The sequence below is a fragment of the Otolemur garnettii genome, unplaced genomic scaffold (genome assembly GCF_000181295.1).
Source record: "Otolemur garnettii isolate 467f Iridium unplaced genomic scaffold, OtoGar3 scaffold00018, whole genome shotgun sequence".
Classification (NCBI taxonomy): Eukaryota; Metazoa; Chordata; class Mammalia; order Primates; family Galagidae; genus Otolemur; species Otolemur garnettii.
In genome coordinates, this window is record NW_003852413.1 from 15,507,487 (window position 1) to 15,517,128 (window position 9,642).

At 46.4% G+C, this 9,642-nt stretch overlaps 1 protein-coding gene across 1 annotated transcript in view; it reads left to right on the forward strand.

Annotated features, from left to right (window-relative positions):
* Positions 1–6,348: 6,348 nt before the first annotated feature.
* The window catches only part of PECAM1 (platelet and endothelial cell adhesion molecule 1), an 83,292-nt gene continuing 79,998 nt past the window's right edge, over positions 6,349–9,642 (forward strand). Inside the window, exon 1 of the mRNA XM_023511222.1 lies at positions 6,349–6,413. The gene's annotated coding sequence lies outside the window, so the exon portion shown is untranslated. The remainder of the gene's footprint in view (positions 6,414–9,642) is intronic.

Below are 9,642 nucleotides of genomic sequence, written 5' to 3' on the forward strand. Positions count from 1 at the left end.
GCTGAAACTCTTGATTTCCTCCCTTTTCTGTTTTAGTACTCTCTGTACAAAAACCAGTAAGGTTTCATAAAACATTGATCATCAAAAGAATATTTTCCAAGCACTCACAGTAAAATTTGGATACACTATATGGATACCCTACAGATGTTTCTTCCCCTTTAAGAGATCAAGGAAGGATGGGAGGCTTTGTGACTCCTCATAGGGGTAGGAGCTCTGTGATTTTGCCTTGTTCTGTAGATCCAGGAGGGCTTGAGTTGCTGCCAGGGAGGAGGCCCTCAGCTCCGAGTGATTCCAATTGGCCCCCTGCCCCTCTCAGGGAATGGGGTGCTGAGGATTCTGGGAAGACTGCATCAGTTCACTCAGGCCAGCTGCTGGCCTCGTCCTCTTTCTCCTGAGTCTTTCTGGGACTTCCTCCATCCCTCTATACCTGTGAATAAATAAGGTTTGGTGCCCATTCCTGGGCTGCCTTCCCAATCCAGGGATGGCTGGATTCCCAATTGTGGGGGTCACCACTCGGGAACCCCACTATGTGGATGAAGTCATCAGGGTCTTTGCTGCCTCTCACAAGAGTTTGCTGTGCCCTCTCTAGAGTCTTTAAAGGTCTAAACTAAGAGAAGGATCTAGCACTTCCTGGCCAGAGGTCAGTCCATCCGATGGACCAGTTCACTCCATTCCCATAATAGCCCTGTAGATTATTCTGTTTCACAGATGAAAACCCGTTCAGGAGCAGCCCCAAGTCCCAGCTGGTAGAGGCAGAGCTGGGATGCTAACCACGTGCCCAGCCACACCTCATTGTTGGGGGTTGTCATTAGCAGCCCAAACTGCCTCTCTGTCCTCCCCTCCCTGTGGTCGCTGAGGACCAACTCAATGGAAAATTTACTTCAGCATGCTTACAAACTTTATGTTCCTGAAAGAAATTAGAGGTGGTTTCTATCCTACCAGCTAACTCCTGCACTGGAATCCAGAGCTGCACTGTGTAGTCCTGGAATTTTCCCTTTAGTCTACCAGTGTGCAAGGGCAGGCATCTGAAGGGTCTGGGTAGTTTTCCTCCTGAGTATGAAAAACTGCAAACACCCAAATGCCCATCAATTGGGAACTAGCTATTTAAATCTATTTTGGAATTTTTTGTTTCTTAGACACAAGAGTTTTACTTTGTCACCCTTGGTAGAGTGCTGTGGCATCACAGCTCACAGCAACCTCCAGCTCTTGGGCTTAGGCGATTCTCTTGCCTCAGCCTCCCAAGTAGCGGGGACTACAGTCACCCGCCACAATGCCTGGCTATTATTTTTTTGTTTGCAGTTTGGCTGGGGCTGAGTTCAAACCCACCACCCTCAGTATATGGGGCCGGCACCCTACTCACTGAGCCACAGGTGCTGCCCTATTTTGGAATATTTTTTAACATCTGCTTGTTTTATCTTTGTTGTGTTTTTTTGAGACAGAGTCCCACTTAGTTGCCCTGAGTTGAATGCTGTGGTGTCTTAGCTCACAGGAACCTCAAACTCTTGGGCTCAAGTGATCCTTTTGCTTTAACCTCCCAAGTTGCTGGGATTACAGGTGCCTGCCACAATGCCCAGCTACTTTTAGAGATTGGGTCTCGCTCTTGCTCAGGTTGGTCTCAAACTCCTGAACTCAGGCAATCCACCTGCCTCTGCCTCCCAGAATGCTAGGATTACAAGCATGAGCTAACATGGCCAGTCCAACATCTGCTCTTTTTTTTTTAAAATAGCTTTATCGACATATAATACTATAGCATTTATCCATTTAAAGTATACAGTTCAATGGTTTCTAGTATATTCACAAAGCTGTCCAAACATTATCACAATATAATTTTAAGCATTTTCATTACTCTGGAAAGGAAGCCCATACACAATGACATATTTTGAAGTCATTTAAAAAAATGAAGTACTTCTTGCCAGGCATAGATAGCTTACACCTGTAATCCTAGCACTTTGGGAGGCTGAGGCAGGTGGATTGCTTGTGCTCAGGAGTTCAAGACTAGCCTGAGAAAGAGCAAGACCCTGTCTATACTAAAAATAGAAAAAACTAGCTGGGCATTGTGGTGGGCACCTGTAGTCCCAACCACTCAGGAGGTTGAGGCAAAAGGATCACTTGAGCCCAAAGAATTTGAGGTTGCTGTGAGCTGTGACACCATGGCACTCAGCCCAGGGCAACAAAGCAAGCTGTCTCCAAAAACAAATAAATAAATAAATGAAAAATGAAGTACTTGTTCATACATTGCAATGGAAATATATTCATAATGGACAAAAAAGCATATTGTGAAAAGTATATAGCAGATTATCTCATTTATTTATAAAAGTATGCCTGCTGGCTTGGCGCCTGTGGCTCAAGTGGCTAAGGCACCAGCCACATACACCTCAGCTGGCGGGTTCGAATCCAGCCCGGACCCGCCAAACAACAATGACGGCTGCAACCAAAAAATGGCCGGGCGTTGTGGTGGGCGCCTGTGGTCCCAGCTACTTGGGAGGCTGAGGCAGGAGACTCGCTTGAACCCAGGAGTTGGAGGTTGCTGTGAGCTGGGAAACCACAGCACTCTACCCAGGGGGATAGCTTGAGGCTCTGTCTTAGAAAAAAAAGTATGCCTGCAAATATATACATGTATTCATTTATGTGTTTGTTTACATATTAATTGATTATTTAATTTTTGTAACAGAGTAAATCCTATACCTGGAGAAAGGAATGAGGACATTTTATTTTATGTACTTTTAAATATACTATTTCTTTTCTTTCTTTCTTTTTTTTTTTTTTTAGAGACAGAGTCTTACCCTGTCACCCTTGGTAGAGTGCTGTAGTGTCACAGCTCACAGCAATCTCCAATTCCTGGGCTTAGGCGATTCTCTTGCCTCAACTTCCCAAGTAGCTGGGACTACAGGTGCCCGCCACAATGTCTGGCTATTTTTTTCTTGCAGTTTGGCAGGGGCTGGGTTTGAACCTACCCTCGGTATATGGGGTGGGCACCTTACCCACTGAGCCACAGGCACTACCCTTAATATACTAATTCTATATTCTATATTTTATATAAATTTTTGTGTCAATGGTATGTCACTGTTAGAAATAACAACTTACTAGTGAAATGATCAATGGAGATATCTAAAGCTGTTAAAAGGTGTTTAGAAGTAGGCGGCGCCTGTGGCTCAAAAGAGTAGGGCGCCAGCCCCATATCCATATGCCAGAGGTATTGGGTTCAAACCCAGCCCTGGCCAAAAACTGCAAAAAAAAAAAGAAGGTGTTTAGGAGAAGCTGCAACAGATAAAACAAATTTGAGAGAGGAAAAGTTTTCAAACTTCATACCATTAGGTGGCGCCATTGTCACGTTTCTGCAATCACGGATGGTCTGGGGAACAGACTGCACATTAACTGTCTCTGCCGGTAACATCTTATTTTCATTTTTGCCTAGTTTTCTTGAAATTAAAAAAAAGAAAAGTTGAAGCTCCCTTCAGAAATACTCCACCATTTCAGGCCGATTAGAAGGGAACTAAATGAGGTGTTTATTAAAGGGATACAATTCATAGATAAAAAATACCATCAAATGCTGTAAAGGGAACAAGTTTCTTTTAGTGCTGTAGAAATTCACTCTGATATCCTGATTACCAAGGAAAGAAATGCTGTCTGTTACTTTGGAATTTCTTATCATTCTGTGCAGGCTGGGGTTCTTATCTTTTCACCCTCAACAACCCCTTGGTTATGTTTATTTTTATAAATTTCATTACTGGGAGTATTTTACCCAGAATGGTATCATCTAAGTAGTTAGTGATTTTTCTATCTGTATTTATTTGTGTATTATGGAGACTACCCAAGAGTGCTTCTCCTCCCTGCTTGGACTACCCAGATTGCCCTGTTCATGTTGTGGACGAGGTAAATAATGAGATTCTTAGGCTTCCAGGTTTATAAAGAGCCACTAAAGTGTCCACTGTTGGGGGCAGTTGTTGTGAAATCCTTTAACACCGAACATGGAAGTGAAGGGCATACAGTGGAAGGTCAGTGAGTCCTGTTTATTCCAGAGAAGAGTCACTTTGCAGATACAGTCAGCCTTCCGTAGTTATGGGTTCCACATCCCTGGATTCCATCAACTGTGGATCAAAAATGTTGAGGGCAAAAATTCCACAAAGTTCCAAAAAGCAACCCTGGAATTTGTCATACACCAAGTACTATGTCAAATCCACACAAATGAAGCAATGTGTGACATACCAGTAGGAATTACAAGTGACCTAGAGATGACTTTAAACATACTGGAGAAATGTAGGTTATATGCTAATGCTACGCTGTTTTATATAGAGGATTTTAGCATCTGTAGATTTTGGTATCTGCAGGAGGAGTCCTGGAGTGAATTCCCCACAGATAAGGACGGGCAACTGTATTCATCCAGAGAAAAGTTTAGGGCAGAGCCTGTGGCTCAGTGAGTAGGGCGCCAGCCCCATATACCGAGGGTGACAGGTTCAAACCTGGCCCCAGCCAAACTGCAAGAAAAAAATAGCCAGGCATTGTGGCGGGCACCTGTAGTCTCAGCTACTCTGGAGGCTGGAAAATCACTTAAGCCCAGGAGCTGGAAGTTTCTGTGAGCTGTGACGTCACAGCGCTCTACTGTGGGTGATAAAAGAGAAACCCTGTCTCTACAAAAAAATAAAAAGAAAGAAAAAGAAAAGTTTAATGACATAAACACCCAACATCACATCAAGTCACTAAGATCCAATTTCAGACAGTGTGGATTTAAAGAACAAATTATCAGAACTTTATCAGTTGGTCAGAACTTGTTCCTTGGATTGCTTGGACCCAGAGGAAGGAGGCTTGTTTTTACTTCTCTATATACGAATTCTAGAAAGGTCATGTTCTCACGCTGATTGCAAAGTGCAATTCCAAAGGCAAACCCCACATATATATGAAAATTAACTTTATTAGACAAAGTGAAAGAAGTTTCTCTCTCAAAGGAGGGAGAAAAGAGGAATTTTTCTGTCTCTTTGATTTGAAAGATAGTGTGTGGATTGAGAGGTGTGTCCTGGGTTTGTAACTCCCAAGACGGTGACCTCCTTAGGAGTGAGGAAGTGTCTTACTCATCTTTATAGCCCCCTCACTCAGCCTGCAAAGGGTATTTAGTGGCTACCCAGCCAGTAAAAGTCGAAGGGACTGTACATCTCCCTAATTTTGGGGCAGTAAGTGTGAGTAGGAGGGTGGTGATTTTAACATTCAGAGTCCTGGGCAAGGAGAGGGTTGCTCCCAGCTCCCTGGTTTGCTCAGTAGTATTCCTGACCTTGCAGTCCTGCCCATGGCCAGTCTCTGACACCAGGTAAACAAAGCCGATGTGGCTCTTTAGAACAGTGGTTCTCAACCTGTGGGTCTCGACCCACAGGAACTGTATTAAAGGGCCGCAGCATTAGGAAGGTTGAGAACCACTGCTTTAGAATATTTCCTGCCGGGTGCAGTGGCTCACGCCTGTAATCCCAGCACTTGGGAGGCCAAGGTGGGTGGATTGCCTGAGCTCACAGGCTCAAAACCAGCCTGAGCCAGAGCAAGACCTCATCTCTAAAAATAACTGGGCATTGTGGAGGGCGTCTGTAGTTCCAGCTACTTGGGAGGCTAAGGCAAGAGACTCGCTTAAGCCCAAGAGTTTGAAGTTGCTGTGAGCTGTGATACTATGGCACTCTACCCAGAGCTACAAAGCAAGACTCTGTCTCAAAAAAAAAAAAGAATATTTCTTACTTTAGTGACTTGTATGGGTTCCTGGGTGGGTGGGGTGATTTTTGTAGTTGTATTTTGCCAGTGGTGAAAGTGGGGGAGGAAGTGAAGAGGACGTATGAAAGAGAAAACTGTATTTTTTAAAGTGACAATATTATTTTAGGCATTGTGCTGCATTTAACAGCTGTAATGTCGTAAGTGTACAATTCAATAACTTTTCGTTGGGATTGCCACAGAAAATATAGGATTCTCAGTTAAACTGGAATTTCAGATAAACAGCAAATGCTTTTCTGGTATAAACATGTCCCGTGCAAGATCCAAGACGTATTTATACTGAAAACGGTACTTGTTGCTCCTCTGAAATTCCAAGTTTAACTGAATGTAATGTTCTGTATTTATCCTCACTAAATTTGGAAACCCTATACTTGGTAAATGTGTAGTTCAGCAAACACCAGCACTCCATAACCTCCCTCTCGCCCATTGGCGGACAAGCCCCAACTCTTCCCCAAGCCCCAAGCAATCGCGGGTCTGCGTTTTTTTTCTATAGATTTGAAGAAGTCTGTATTTTTAAGTGGAAAGACTCTGTTACATAACTTAGTTCCAAATCTCAAGTATTTGCATAAAGAGTTTGGTTTCAGTTTTCAAGAGAAACCACAGAGGAAGTGCCTAGTTGCCCAAACCTAGATGGTTTGTCTTTTGCCATCTGAGTGGTCTCTGGGATGCAGGTATGTGGATTATTTAAATCTCTTGGTGCTTACAGACTGTAAGTGTAACCCAGCAGTGGCAAGACTGAGAGCCTCTTGGGCAGGGGGAGCCGGGTCAGGGCAGAAGCTCAGGCAAGTAGATGTCAAGTGATTACAGGGGACCATTCGGGACACTGCTCACTGCCCTGACAAAGCGCTGATCCTTGGCTACCTGGGCCCAATCCTGCAGTAACTTAACTAAATGAAATAACTGTGAGTCAAGGTATCGAAAATAGCTGAAAAACAGCCTCTTAAGGATTCAGGGTCACATATTTCCTCCACACCCACTTGGAGCCAAAGCCTCTGGATCTAGAGATACCTACACATTTGAAGATGGCTTCTGGCTGGGCGCAGGGGCTCACGCCTATAATCCTAGGACTCTGGGAGGCCGAGGCAGGGTGGATTGCTTGAGCTCAGGAGTTTGAAATCAGCCTGAGCAAGAGAGAGACCCTGTCTCTACTAAAAGTAGAAAATATTAGCCAGGTGTTCTGGTGGGTGCCTTTAGTCCCAGCTACTTGGGAGGCTAAGGCAAGAGGATCACTTGAGCCCAGGAGTTTGAGTTACTGTAAGCTGTGACGCCATGGCACTCTACCCAGGGTGACAGAGTGAAACTCTATCTCAAGAAAAATGGAAAAATGAAAAAAAAGACGGCTCCTACTTTCAGAAAGTGAATTCTTTAACGACTAACACTTACTGAGCACTAACCGTACTTGCATCATCTAAGTGCTTTGTATGTGTTAACATCTCACAAACACGCCATAAAGCAGCTTCTTATTCTCTCCATCTTGCCTATAAAGAAACTGAGACTCAGAGAAGTTAAGTAAGTCCCCCAACATCACACAGCTGATTTGGTTCCATATGTGCCTTTACTCTTCCCGCTACTCTTTGTTGCCTTACAATATGGTATAAAAGCAAGGCCTCAGAGCCACTGGAAAGGAGAGATGAGGCATTTCCCCTGGGGAGTTAGCTGACCAAAGACACAGGGAACAGCATTTCAAGCAGAGGGAACAACCCATGCACAGGATAGAGTCAAGAGACCATGGCATGGATGAAGAGTGACTGACAAGGCTTGGGACAGATGTCTGATTTTGGCAAGGGAAAGAGTCCCAAAAGAGAGCCTTGAGCCCTTCAGGAGCAACTGGTGACTTGGTAAATTGTTTGTAGTTCTTCTCTCTCCTCGTGAGGTCTGGTTCTTCTTCTTTTATAAAAGGGCTAATAGCACCTGTGCTGTGGGGCGCGGTAGTGTGTCAGGTGTGCTGGAAGGTAAGGAGACGGGATGGTGCAGGTGGCACGCATCAAGAGCTTTACAGACTGCTCGCAGCAAACAGGTGTGATGCAGCTGGGCCCCTCGGGCTCTGCTTAGACACCTGTGCCCCACAGACACCTTTAGAGGGGCCGAGGATGTGTTTTCCTTCTGGCAGAGCCTTCCTCCTCCTCCCTCTACCTGTGGCTTTGGAGGCTCAGCTGGGAGAGGCGCCAGGCATCCAGCCAGCCCTGTCCTGGCGGATGTGTTGGGGGGGGAGCCGGGGAAGGGAAAAATCCTATTGCTGACTCCCCTCACGGCTCCCTTCCTGGTGATTTATTACTATGGAAACTGAGCTCTTTTCCTCTTGGCGCTATCGGCTGGTGGGGGCGCACATAGTTGATGCCACGGCTGCACAGATCAGAAGTTCCTTCCTTTTTCCTGCTGTAGAAATGCCACAGTAACCTACGTGGCCGAGAACTGCAGCTCACACCTGAAGAGCCCAGTCTTGGGAAAAACAATCTCGAAGGATTCCCCAGGGGTCTTGGGGGCCTTCTGGGTAAGCGGAGAACAGTCTGAGAACAATGCTGGGTGAGAACAATGCAGCCTCCCGGCTACACTGGTGGCCCCAGCGTTCCCTTCCCTTCCTTCAGCTTTCCTAGCCCGGGTTTAAAAATGCATTTACAAGCTTTGGCAGGTAGTATTGTGCTAGGTGGCAGAAAATTGAAGCTTAGAGTCCCTTTGTGTGGGCGAAGCCTCCTTGGAGGGCCCACCTGCTTGTGGAGACCCCCCAAGAGAAATCTGTTCTTGGTGGTTAAGGGGTGCAGAGGGAAGGGTCAGGCAAACACAGGAGAGGGGCATTGATGCTGCCAGGAGGTGAAGGTGGGGGTGGGAGAGGGGCAGCACCCCTGGGCTCACACGTGGTTCAGGCGGCGTCAGCTGGCGGCCGGGTGGAAGCTGGTCTGGCACTCAGGCCACTTCCTAGCGGTCTGTGAGTGTGGGCAAGTGGTGAGCGAGGAGCCCAGAGACGATGCAGGAGGTACCTAGACTGCCGGGCCCATCAGTCCCCTTGCTGGCTGCACAAACAAGTCGTGCCAACCTTGGGGCCTGGGGATCCCTGTCTAAGCCTCATTCTGTGAGGACAGAGGGGCCTCAGGCACCTCCCAGTCCCCCATCTCTCTCCCTGAGAGGCCCATCTAGCAATAACTTTTCTGAGGAAACTGGCCTTGAAATGACCCAGGAGGGAAACACTTCATTGAGGAGCCTGGGCCTTTCAGTGTGTCTCTGGAATCATTTCCGAATGTCCCCTTTACCTCCTGAAGATCTCAGACCTTTCCTTCTAGAATTATCCTTTATTTGGAGCATATTTGCTCCTCCTCACCCTCGAAGATTTCCAAGTTCCTCATACTTTCTAAGCAACAGTGTGACGTTATTCTTTTGAGCAGCTGAACTCCCGTCCCAAACCCTAGCCTTAGAGAAAAGCAGATGGTGCCCGAAGTAATGACTTCAGACCGGCTCACCTCCTGCCTTCCTCTTGCTACAAGAGCATGAAGCTCTGTGTCTGGTGAGACCAGCAGAACCGAGGCTTTCACACAACACACAGCAGTCCGAAGGGTCGCACTCCCCACGAGACCTCAGGAGACTGGAGAGCTGGAAGCCATAGGGGTGGCCTAATGCAGTAAACCCCCAGTGACAGCTGCCTCGGGGACACCCAACCAGCACTAATATTCTTCAGGAACCAGAAATGGGCCTTTTTTTTTTGGAGACAGAAGTCTCACTTTGTTGCCCAGGCTAGAATGCCATGGCTTCAGCCTAGAACACAGCAACCTCAAATCCTTGTGTTCAAATGATCCTCCTGCCTCAGCCTCCCAAGTAGCTAGGACTACAGGTGCCCACCATGACACCTAGCTAGTTTTTCTTTTCTTTTTTTTGAGATAGAGCCTCAAGCTGTTACCCCGGGTAGAGTGC